The following is a 10,772-nucleotide window of genomic DNA, read 5'->3' as shown; positions in this document are numbered from 1 at the left end:
TAGTGAATAAGTCTCACAAGATCTGATGGTTTTATAAGAGGCTTCCCCTTTCGCTTGGCTCTCATTTGCTCTTGCCTGCTGCCATGTAAGATGTGTCTTTTACCTTCCACCATGATTGTAAGGCCTCCACAGCCACATGGAACTATGAGTCCATTAAATCTCTTTTTTTTAATAAATTACCCAGTCTCCGGTATGTCTTTATTAGCAGCATGAAAAGAGACTGATACACCAAGGAATGCCAAAGCAACCACCAGAAGCCAGGAGTGAGGCCTGGAACAGATTCTCCCTCAGTGCTCTCAGAAAAAAAAAAAAAAATCAACCCTGCCTTGCCACCCCTTGATTTCAGATTTCTCACCTCCGGAACTGTGAGGCAACAAATGTCTGTTGTTTAGGCCACCCAATGAGCAGGACTTGGTGATAGCAGCCCTGGCAAGCCAACACAATGATGACGATGGCCATGACCACACCACTGCCTTATGAGTGAGTGCACACTCACTTTACACTGAGGGCACAGCAGGGAGAGATGAGAGAACAAAACAAGATGGTGGCTGTTCACAACATGTAATTGAGGTCAGCTTCTTCCTCAGCTTCTTCATTAGAGAGGTTTGGTGACTATGGGCCTCTGGCAGAGAGTAAGCTGGATAAGGACAGTCCTTGAGCTCACTGAGGTTCCCTGATAAACAGAAAGAGGAGCCATCAGACCCTGTGTGAGGATGCAGGGAAGGGTGCTAAGACCGGAAGGCTGGTACCCTGGGAGAATTCAGACCATGGTGATCATATCAGTTGGTGTGTGATTGACCACCCAGGCCATAGTGGTTGGACTTAAAAAGTATAAAGTAGATGAGGGCAAGACCCCAACTGGAGGCAGAGACCAGGCTTGGTGGTTATTCAGCCACCACTATCTGCATGGTCTTGGGAAAGCAGCTTGGCCTTGGGTAAATGGCTTGGCCTCTCTGGCTCCAGTGTCCGCATCTCTAGAAGAGGGGTGACATCACAATGCAAGGGCTTGCACTTGCTGCAATTATGTAAGAGATCATGTACAAAAGTGCTCAGCTCCTCATAAATACTTCACAATTACTCGCTGTTATGTTTTTATTCTAGAGTTCCCAGTTTACAAACCCTTTGCAGAGACACCATCTAATCTTCCCACCCATCTTGTCCCCAGCTAACTACTAGTATTATGATTCTCTTCTCTACAAAATCACAGAAACAGCAGCTTCAAAGAGTCCTGGGTTGCTGGCTCCTAAATTGTTCACCCTGACCCAGCTTGGAGGCCCCCACTTTTCCCCAGCCACTTGAGGCTTGCTTAGCCTGGAGAAAATATGTGTTCTACTTAAGCCGTTTAATGTGTAGATTTTATGCCCTAAACAAAGATAACACTAATGAATTCACAGTCAACCTTTTCAGCGCTGTGATAGAAAAAGATTTTCAGTCACTTATCCCAAGCTACATTTGCACCCAGGGTCACTCAAAGAAAAGGACAACACATTAATCTTTGTCCTCCTTGTGTTGAACAACCTCTCAAATAATCTATAGCAAGTGAAACTCAAAACCTTAAAACGCCATCTATCTGGTCCCCAATTAAAACATAATCTTTTTAAGCTGCCAATACCCACTGACCGGAATCAATAGAGGGGAAGAGTATGAATGGCATTTCCTAGTGATCTGGTTGGACAGGGAATGGATTGCTGCTGTCGTGTCCGGAGGGACGGGAAAGTGGATGTCCAAGGTAACCACAGATAACCTGGTTTCACCTTCTCGTGTAACTGATGTGGAAATCATATATTCTGTGAACAGCCACAGAGGTGATTTTTTAAAAAGTCCTGCTAAGCCACAGTTTAAGTTTCAGGGAAATGAAATAAGTACCGCTCCAAGCATTCGATGGATATCTTGTAAGAGCATCCTCTGTGCCGGGTGCTCTGCTAAACGTGAAGGGTGGTGAGATTGATGTGGAGTCGGTGATGTTCTGGGAACAGAACATCTTCCTCCCTTCCCCCTTTTAACACATGAGAAAAATGGGGCTTAAAGTTGGGATGGGATTTCACACAGGTGACAGAGTCTGCACCCAGCCTGGGCTCCTGATGCAGAGACTCCTGCCCTTTTGATCTCAACACACTTCAGTTCAACTGGCTCTGAACTTTACACCCACCGGGGGCTTTCCACATAACAGACGTGAGTGGTCCCTGAAAATCTAGCAGCGGCCACACCCCACAGCAGCTCAGGACTTCTCTCCGAAACATTTGCCACATTGAATGAGGATAAGACTTGAGGCCAAAGCTTAATTCCCAGAAGCCAGTGAAAATGCTCTGTTCTGGTCACTTTGACCTACATTTCCATGTTCTGTTTCTAGGCCAGCATGGTGGATTGGCAGCTGTGTTCTCATTCCCCAGCCTCAAAAGTCATCATTCTCTATAAACACTGCTGCTTTTCCCATTTTGGACACCACCTGGATTTAAGAGGGTTTTTGGGAGAGATGCTAACAGTGGGCGTCTACTCTGTACCAGGCGCGATGGCTTACCGCATATGAACCTGCAATGGGAAGGTGGTTTGAGTGTGAATGCTCAGTGGGAAGGACACTGCTTTTTCCTGTTGATGGGCCCTCCTTCATCCCACTCCCTAAAATGTCTTTCTGGTAGGTGGGGCCTGGGCTTCAGGGATGAAAAAACAGAGAGTGGCCTAAGGAAGGCCCAGAGAAGCTGAGGACAACAGGAGATGGCCTTAGGAGTGATCTTTATAGTGAATGAAGAATGAGGGGCTTTATAATGAACTATGGGAGAGTGTTGTATAATGAGAAAAAGATGAGTCTAGATGGAGAGGCAGAGGGCGAGAGAGAGAGGCCAAAGCAAGCCTCATGGGCTGGGAGAGCCATGTTGGTCTCCCCTGTGCTGAGTTGGCTTGGCAAAGAGTGCTCCAGAGAGGCACGGGGTATGATGAAATTAGGGAGGAGAGAAAATGGAACGTGAGAGCTATTGGGGGAGTATGAATTGGGTCACTTTCAGTGTCTTTCAAGACATTCAAGTTCAAGGTTAGAGTCATTTCATTACTCTAGTTGCTCAGGTTGCTCATTTCTTTGATTGTGATCCTTTTCATGTGGATTCGGAAATCACACAAGATCTATTTCAGAGGCGCATTATGCTGGGACCATGGACTAAGGACATCCCTCAAGTTAGAGATTGGCAGTTGTCAGAGGAGGAGGGACTGTGCCCCAGAAAAGGGGAATTATTTTAAGGAGGTACCATCAGATGTCTACAGCACTGACTTACCCAGGGCCACACTAGCCATAGGTGGCCAGGCTAGAATCCAGCCCCAATTTCCCTTCTCTCCAAGACCTCTGCTATTGGTTTTTGACCAGCTTCCTCCCCTGGTCTGGCCACCATGCCTCGTGCAGGGTTAATGGGGTAAAATGACAACATCCATGGTGACATGGTTTGGCTCTGTGTCCCCACCCAAATCTCATCACCAGCTGTAATCTGCACATGTGGAGGGAGGGACCTGGTGGAGGGGATGGATCATGGGGGCAGTTTCCCCCATGCTGTTCTTGTGATAGTGAGTGAGTTCTCATGAGATCTGATGGCTTTATAAAGGGCTCTTCCCCTTTCAAGTTCTCTCTCTCTCCTGCCACCATATAATACGTGCCTGCTTCCCCTTCCACCATGATTGTAAGTTTCCTGAGACATCCCTAGTCATGCAGAATGGTGAGTCAATTAAACCTCTTTCCTTTACAAATTACCCAGTCTTGGGTATTTCTTTAGAGCAGTGTGAGAACAGACTAATACACACGGACTAAAGATGGAGCCATGAGGACCCTTTAAAACACAAGGCCTCATGCTCTTGGTGGCACCTCTGTGAGAGGTGAGCACCTTTATGACAGCTGAGCTCCAGGAAGCTGGGAGATCCATGCTAGGCCTGGACTGGCTAGACGGGGTGGGGGAGTGGTAAGAGCATCCTGATTGGCAGAGCAGGGTTATGAGAGTAGAAGGCTACTTGGAAAGGCTTAGACAGGTAGGACCTTGAATGCCAACAGAAGGGCTTTGAGAAGGCACATTTCCGCAGAGACTGTCTCTAAGGAAGAAGCTCAGCCCAGTCGCTTAGAGATGTAGTCCCTCGTGCTTAGAAAGAGTTCAACGGAGAATGTCAGGGACCCCACATTTTGCCATTATTCTGTTTCTTGTCCTGACCCTCCTGAAGCAAAGTAGTCTGCTAAAGGTCTACTTCTGACCTACATAACATCAGAAATCCTTAAAAGTCAGATTTGAGAACTTAATATAACAGTGACCTTCTGATGCTTTCAAAAACAGTGCATCTCTATAAAGAACTCCCTAATTCATTAAATGGGACAATCATTGAAATTCTAAAATAGATCTGTATCTGAGAGACTCATAGCTGGGGTTTGGAGGGAGACTTGCTGCTCCTTGAATATCCTGGAATATTCGTTCTCTCTCTCTCTCTTTCTCTCTGTCTCTCTCTCCCGCACCCCCCCCCCCCATCTGCAAGAATTACTTTTGAAATGTACACACACTCACACATACACAGGACCAGGGTCAATATATCTATCAGTGACAATACACCCACCAGTGACATTTTAACATCATAACATCATATTTTAAAACAAGCAAATTGGATTTAAAAATTTCATATGGTTTTTATTTCCATGGAATTTACATTTGGCTCACTGGTGACCAAAAGAATCAGAATAAAACTACAATTGTTATTTTATAAAAAGACAGAAAATAATGTTTAATCTTCATGAAAAATATAAGAAATAGGTACACAAAACACATGAAATATTTACAGTGTAATGTCATCAGAAACCCAGATGTCCCTCTGTGGATCATTTTATAATGAATGTCTCCATCTATTGAAAATCAAGCTCAGTTTTACTCTAAAGTGTGAATGGGCCAAGGAGAATGTGAAATGGAACAAGAGACCCCCAAGCTCTCTGTGCGACACTTGGCCCTGCACCATCCCAGCATTTCATCCTCATGCCTCACTTGTGACATTGGTACGATTGTCCTATTTTGCCAGGTGGCTTGTCAAGGATGAGTGAATCAATTCGGGTGTTTTGCGCTGCAAGGAACAAAAATAGGCCTGTAGCTGGCTAACCAATGAGGAAGGCCATTGGTTGCCAGACTTCAGTTCCCTCTTTCTCCCGATGGTCTCTTAGCTTTGCTCCTCTCAGCCAAGTCTTTTAATATCCATCGTGGCAGATCACTGGATGGAAGCAGCATGCGTCCACATTCACATCTGGAGCAAAAGAGAGGAACTAGCTTCCCATGGCTCCCTTCTGAGAATGAGGAAGTTTATTTCCCAAAAGAACCGGGCAAGTGCCTCTGGTTTCCTTGACCCAAGTTGACTCACGCCTGCCCATTTCTCTTCTTTCCTTCTTTTCCTTCTTTTCCTTTTCTTTCTTTCTTTCCTTCTTTCTCTCTTTCTTTCTTTCTCTCTTTCTTTCTTTCTTTTTCTTTTCACAGTCTCATTCTATTGCCCAGGCTAGAGTGCAGTGGCGTGATCTTGGCTCAATGCAACCTCCGCCTCCTGGGTTCAAACGATTCTCCTGCCTCAGCTTCCCAAGTAGCTGAGATTACAGGTATGTGCCACCATGCCCAGCTAATTTTTATATTTTTAGTAGAAATGAGGTTTTGCCACGTTGGCCAGGCTGGTCTGGAACTCCTGACCGCAAGTGATCCGCCCATCTCGGCCTCCCAAAGTGCTGGGATTATAGGCATGAGCCACCACGCCCTGCCAAGCCTGCCCATTTCTGAACCACCCCAGGATGCCTGGGATTTCCTCCAGGGGCCAGGCCCAGTCAGCTAAGGCAGGGACTGGTGGCGTCCACCGCTCTCAGCTCGAAGGTGTCCGAGAGCCCTCAGTGTGGGTGAGTCGCCAGAAATTAATGGTAAAACACGTAACACAAGCAGCCATTGCTATGCATGCTGCTGAAATATCTGAAAACATTCCATTCTTTCATGAATAGGATTTTAAATACTGTTTCCCTGCCTCACAAACTGACCCAGATTAGACATAAAAGAAATTCTTGGACCTTAGGGCAAAAACACTGCACACAACACACACCCACAAACACACACACACACACACTTTAAAGCTCAGAAATAGATAAAATACAAACCAGCGTGTACATTATGGAATTTAAAAATGTAAGCTGGTAACCCAGAGACATTATTAATTTTGAAGTTATAACTAATTTAATTAATAAGAAATACTGAATGCTGATGCCAAAGAACCTCTAACTGTTAAAATGCTGAAACGTAAAATATACTATAAACAATTAGACATCGTGATTATGAAGAAATCATCTTGCTCAGCTGAGTTTTCTTACTGACTTTTAAGTGAGCAAATGTCTTTCATAATAATACATTGATTAATGGTAACACTTATTAGGAGCTCATTAAATGCAAACCTGGGCCAAGTATACCCGTGCATCACTTCATTTCATCTCCACATCACCTGGGAAGGAGGTACTATCCCTGTTTATGAAGGAACTTAAAAACTGAGGCTTGGGGAAATTCCTAAATTTTCTAAGACACCCAGGTAAGGAGATGTCAGCTCCAGGCCTGGACCATCTAACCATCGTGCCATCGGGAAGGAATTCTCTGAGGCTTCACTAGGCTGGGTTCGTGGCTTTCATTCATTATTCACTGGCTTAAAATCATTAATTGAGTGCCTTCTGTGTTCCAGCCAGGCACTGTGTTAAGCATCACCAAGAACTGCTTCAAAACAAAGCACAAACCCCAAGAAAGGCTTTGTTTTGGCATTTCATTTTTCCGAAGGGCCAGAAACTCAGTACAGAGTTCATGATTTCACCTGTCAGAAACAAAAGCCAGTGCCAATGTCAAAAATTTCCGTCTGTCTTTTATGTATCTATGGTTGGGACAATTTAACATGACTGAGGGTCTTGATTTTATCCACAAATTTTTTTTGAAACAAAAATCTTTCTCTAAAAGAAGTTAGTAGGCCCTAAACTATGGGTATATTATGATTTACCATATTCAGCTATTATTGAAAATGTATTTGGCTTTCAAATGTTTATATTATAAATATTACTGAATTATACTTATATATTTATCTATAGCTTTTGACTATAATTCTCTAGGTAGAAAAGATACCTAGAAATTTAATTACATTCAAAACATGGGAACATCTCCAGGGCTCTTAATGAGTGATCTGTTGAATTACTGTCCCAAAGTGACAGATGAGCATGCCCATTTCAGCCCAAATACATCCCCATGGAGCCTGAGACTGACTCAAGTCTTTGGAATGTGGTGAAATGGACCATCTCGGGGTACGATTCTAGGGTTTGGTTCTAGGCATGGCCTCTTTTGAGTGATGGTAATTATTGGTGTAAACGCCACACTTTCTTGTTAGAGGGTCGTTTAAATGAATTTAAGTGGACACATGTCCACTTAAATGAATATAATTTGCCAGGTCAACTGAGTTATTTGTCAGAAGTGAATCTGCAGGCCTTCCAGGTAACCCCTCATCGTGGGTGACTTGGGAATGGCCAAGCCTGTGCTCAAGTCCAAAACTGACAGAGGCCTAAATTTCTCAGGGGCAGTTTCCATTATCCCTTCTAGGGGCCAGGATGCAGAAAGTGGTAGACCATCACATTAAGAAAGAAAAATAGGCATCCTTGCATCACTTTAACATGGTTACAAAAGTTCTTCAAAATGAATGACAACAATGATTCTGCAAGTCCCTTCCTGATTTTGACGGTTAAGATTCTAGGCAATTCTGCAGCACCATGGCACCCCCCAACCCCCAAGTATAGCACTGGGCACACAGCAGGTATGCAGTAAATATTTGATGAGCTCCATTTGTATTTGAGTCAGACTAGTTTCCTAATGTCCAACCTTTACTTGCAAAGATTCTCCTCCACTTTTACGTTGAAACAGAATTATTTGAGAGCTCCATCTTAACGTTCAATGTTTAAAGAAAAGCAATGTTTGTGGCTACTTATATAGAGCAGGGATCAGAAAACTACAGCCCACAGGCCAAATTCAGTCTACTGTTGTTTCTGTATGGGCTGAGACCTAGGAATGACTTCTACATGTTTGAACTGTTGAAAAAAAAACTAAAAGAATAATATTTCATGACACCTGAAAATTATATGAAATTCTAATTTCAGTGTACATCAATGAAATTTGTTTTTTTTTTTATTGTTTTTTGTGTGTGTGTTTTTGTTTTGAGACAGAATTTCACTGTTGTCACCCAGGCTGGAGTGCAATGGCACCATCTCAACTCACTGCAACCTCGCCTCCCGGGTTCAAGCGATTCTCCAGCCTCAGCCTCCCGAGTAGCTGGAATTACAGATGCCCACCACCACACCTGGCTAATTTTTGTAATTTTAGTAGAGATGGGGTTTCACCATGTTGGCCAGGCTGGTCTCGAACTCCTGACCTCAGGTGATCTGCCTGCCTTGGCCTTCCAAAGTGCTGGGATTACAGGTGTGAGCCACTGCTCCTGGCCTGAAATTTGATTAGAACACAGTCACGCCTTTTCATGACCATATTTTCTACAGCTGCTTTCATGCTACACTGGCAGAGTTTAGGTGAGTGCCAGAGATCCTATGACCCACAAAGCCTAAAGTATTTGGTATTTGGCCTTGTAGAGAAAAAGTTTGCTGACCCTGCCACAGAGGACTTGTCTTATTTAAAGTATCTAATAATCGAATTAAGAAAGCAGAATATAAATAAAAATAGTCTGTGCACCCCCCACAAATAAAGACATGTCCTGTATCATTAAGAAGCTATCAGACTTCTGTTTTCTTGGTTTTTAATCTACATTTGACTTTTTAAAAATATACACATGCCAGAGATTGCAAGAAGAGTGTTTCAAAAAGGAGTAGTAAAATGCAAATTCAATTTTCATCTTTTAACAAGCACAACAAAACAAAAGATAATAATAAGGCATATATTCTAAAAATTGCCAAAACGATCCCAGAGAGCTATGGGGCTGAAATCAGTTATGATACAGGCTTGCCTCCCTTGCCTGGTACTAATTCTGTAAGGGAAAAGGTGGAATTGACCTTCACAGGAGATTTAAATGGTCTTAAAAAAATATCCAGCAGGCCATCCCCCTCGAAATAGGAATGCGGCCCCTCCCATCTTCCTCCTATGGTAAAGGTTGCTCCTCAAAGTCAGTAAGTAACTTACGGTAATGGATTTCAAAGTCAAGAATCTAATGCAAATCTAAGTATTTGCTTATACACTCTCTGAATTCTCGACAGATTAAGTTTGGAAGTATTTTCATAGATCATATCTACATAATCTAATAGAGATGATTTCAGGAACACAGAAGATGTTTCCTGTGATGTGCTTGCCGGAGTGCCGCTTCTCGCCAATAACATTAATAAAGTATGTGTTTTTGTTTAAATGTTTTTATTTCATCCAATTTATAGAACAATGTTGAGAGGTTTTAAATAATATTCTGCTTCTGTTGAGGTCTTTATCTTGACAAAACTACTGGAGAGAAAAGGACGATTCTGAGGATAAGGGATCTTTGTCTCTGTTAAGTTTATGTAACATAATTGACTTTGTTAAAGGACGTTTAGGAATCGTGTGATTTACATCTCAGGAGAGCTTAATACATCATCCGCACGAGGTTCCACTTATTTAAATATTTCATTTTAAAAGGTGCAGGAGGCCCATAACTTCATCAGCACCCATCTTTCCCAGCTGAAATGGATTCTCTAGCTCAATCATTACACCCGCAACTCGAACAAATGAAGTCTCTTCGCCACTTCTCTTGACAAGGGACCCTGTGCTGTCGCATTACCTTTCTCCATCAAGTTACATGAGGCCCAGCGAGATTTCCTAAGCTAATGTCATTGGGGGGATCAGAAAAGATTAGACTCTTGAAACTTCCATTTTTCTAGTGTAAGTCATTTTTTCAGGTGTAAAGCATGTCAATGCATGCAGGTCGATGGGGAGGTGAGGAGGACAGAGCAGCACGTGCTTAAGTGCATGCTCTGAGTGCCCTGTTGCTCACTCCCACCTCCATTGTTCATCAGCTGTGTGGGCTTGGGTGTGTTGCTTGACCTCTCTGAGAGTCCCTTTTCTCTGCTGTACACTGAAGCCAATAATACTGAATCCTTGCACCATAAATGCATGCACCAGATGATGAGCACAGGCTCTGCTAGGACTGGTGTCACAAAGACAGCCAGCTCATGTCCTCAAGGAGCTCCAGAGAGTCCATTTCCTTCTCCAGAGCTCCCTCCTCATCAGGGCTCACGTTACTGGGAGGGTCCAGACCATAGGCAAGTCAACAGACAACTGAAGCAGACACTGTCAGATTGGAAGAAGCATTGTGAAGAACATCAAATAGGATGACCCCCAAAAGGAGTAATGGGGCTGAGGAGATGCTTCTTTCAAGAGGGGCAGCGGAGAAGTCCTTGCTGAGCACAGACCTGAAGGAAGAGAGGAGTCTGGCCAGTCAGAGACCCAGGGATGAGCACTTCAGGCAGAGGGAAGAGCAGGTGCCACTGCCCCACGGCAGACTGAGCAGGCATGACCAAGGCAGAAAGCTGTGCAGGTGGCACACTGGGAACACAGAGGGAAGGGAAAGCTACAGTGGAGACGGGTTCAGGTGAGGCTGAGCTCTGCAGGTCTTGGAACAGAGCTTGGCTTTTTTCCAAGGGCAATAGAAAGCCACTCAAGGGTTTGAGACTGGAAATGCCGCAAATGAGTAAATGAATAAATAGGAGTGAATGAATGAATCGAGGCCCATAAAAGAACTTTTTAAAGCATTACACAAAC

General features: G+C 43.8%; 1 long non-coding RNA gene across 2 annotated transcripts; it reads left to right on the top strand.

The window, feature by feature from the left end:
- Positions 1–436: 436 nt before the first annotated feature.
- Positions 437–9,806, top strand: LOC129049835 (uncharacterized). 2 transcript variants are annotated; one of them, XR_010137024.1, is made up of 4 exons: positions 437–570; positions 5,472–5,587; positions 8,210–8,566; positions 9,651–9,806. It is a non-coding gene; the product is annotated as an uncharacterized LOC129049835 (long non-coding RNA). The 2 variants fall into 2 exon arrangements; XR_008513210.1 differs by lacking the exon at positions 9,651–9,806 and having other exon boundaries at positions 8,210–8,758.
- Positions 9,807–10,772: the final 966 nt, after the last annotated feature.

Source organism: Pongo abelii, chromosome 15 (assembly GCF_028885655.2).
Source record: "Pongo abelii isolate AG06213 chromosome 15, NHGRI_mPonAbe1-v2.0_pri, whole genome shotgun sequence".
Taxonomy (NCBI): Eukaryota; Metazoa; Chordata; class Mammalia; order Primates; family Hominidae; genus Pongo; species Pongo abelii.
The sequence above is the reverse complement of the archived record's forward strand: the minus strand, read 5'-3'. Positions and strand labels throughout refer to the sequence as shown.